This window comes from Myotis brandtii, unplaced genomic scaffold (assembly GCF_000412655.1).
Source record: "Myotis brandtii unplaced genomic scaffold, ASM41265v1 scaffold187, whole genome shotgun sequence".
Taxonomy (NCBI): Eukaryota; Metazoa; Chordata; class Mammalia; order Chiroptera; family Vespertilionidae; genus Myotis; species Myotis brandtii.
Genome location: NW_005356944.1, coordinates 1,342,503 through 1,344,180, shown reverse-complemented (window position 1 = coordinate 1,344,180; position 1,678 = coordinate 1,342,503). Strand labels below are relative to the sequence as shown.

The 1,678-nt window shown below is 57.3% G+C and overlaps 1 long non-coding RNA gene across 1 annotated transcript in view; it reads right to left on the bottom strand.

The window, feature by feature from the left end:
* Positions 1-609: 609 nt before the first annotated feature.
* Positions 610-1,678, bottom strand: part of LOC106725766 — a 4,899-nt gene continuing 3,830 nt past the window's right edge. Inside the window, exon 3 of the long non-coding RNA XR_001361706.1 lies at positions 610-1,467. This is a non-coding gene — a long non-coding RNA (uncharacterized LOC106725766). The remainder of the gene's footprint in view (positions 1,468-1,678) is intronic.

The window sequence follows — 1,678 nt, the reverse complement described above, 5'->3', positions numbered from 1 at the left end:
CGCCCTCCCTTTCCCCAGAGAATTCCCTTCCCCCGTATTCCCTACAGCCCCACCCTCTGACATAGACCTAATCACCCCTCTTCCCTTTCTTCACCCGCCCCCCCCCCCAATACCAGTGTCAAGCTGTGCCCTTTCCCTCTTACAACCCTCACCTCAGGGAGGATCCCACTTGAATACCAAGATTATTTTGAAACCTAATCAAGTAGAATTCAAGTTAAAAAACAGCAAGATGAACCAAAGATCACCACCAGTACCCGACCATTCCCCTCTCTGTAACCTGCGATGCAATGGAAATGCCCAAACTACACCTGCCGTTTCTAACAGAATTTGGACATGACCAACTTGTACCCCACCAGACTGCAGCACACTCCAATCATCCCCACCCCAACTTGCTTCATCCAAGCCTTTGCCTAAGGCACTTCAAACGTGAACATTTCCCACAGTTCCATCATCACACTAAGAATTCCTCCGACCAAAGCACAGGCAGGCAGGCGGGTGGGTGGGTAGGTGAGAGGATCACTGGGCTCCATCTGCAAGTTCCATCTACAAGGCATCACTCTCCGTTGCGACATCAACGTTAAAATGTTCTACAGCTTAAGAATCTTCTGGAAGCAAGGTTCGTAGCAGAGAACTAGCATGACAGGAGGCTCAATACAGAAGATGCAGCATCTGAAAACCTCCACCCAAAAAAAGGAGGGGTGCCTGCTGGCATTCATGGGCCCGGAGGTTGGTGCTCCAAGATCAAGATTCAAATAAACGCCTCTGCTGGTGGCCCGGATGCATCTGATTTGGACTTTAAGATTGCCCCCCTCAGAAGCTCATCTGAAACCTTAACTGATGGGCTCCTGAACACAGGGCTTCCTGAGCAAGGCCTGGAAACATGCCATTGGAGAACTTCCTCCTAAGACTCTGGAAATTCAATCTGCAGCCATCAACTTAGGCGAGCTCTCTCCTCTGCTACGACTCACACTGGCCAGGGGCTCCATGTCTGCTGGTGCCATCTGGTCGCCGTGACGAACACTATGGTAACAAACCACGGTCCATGAGGGATTCCCAGCTGGTCCCATCGCTGCGGGCCCAGCCCCGGGTGCCCGTTCAATCCCGCCCTCTCCACCGGCCAACACCAGCCCGCCCCACCCGTCTCGGCAGGGACAGCCTCTCCGTCGAGGTTACCAGCAATACCGACTCCAGCAGGACCTCGGCACCTGCCCGGGCTTACCAGGTCACCAGAAGCAAGGTTTTAAGTGAAGGGAAAGCTCGAGAGAGGCAAAGGGAGGAGGAGGGGCAGAGCGAGCTCACAGGAGCGGCTAGCACCGAACCTAGAGGGCAAGTCCAAGGGGAGCACTGCCACCTGGAAAACAAAGCGAGGGTCAGTGTTGTCCACGCCCCCGGCCTCGGCGCAGCAGCTGCCGGGGGTGGGGCCTGGCCGCCTCCATCGCTCCTGACCACCCTCACTGCCGACCTGGGCTCCGCCGCCGGGCCGGGCCGGGCCCGTTGCATACCACCCTGGGCCGAGCCGTCGGCCCGCGGAGCTAAGTTCAATTCCACAGACCAGGCCTCATCCCCGGGCGGGTGCACACCCTTTGGTCTGGAAGAAAAGGGGCTGCTGGTGTGACAAGGTCAAGGCCAGCCCGCCCGGCCACCTGGGCCCGGCACCCGCTTCTTCCTCCCCACACTC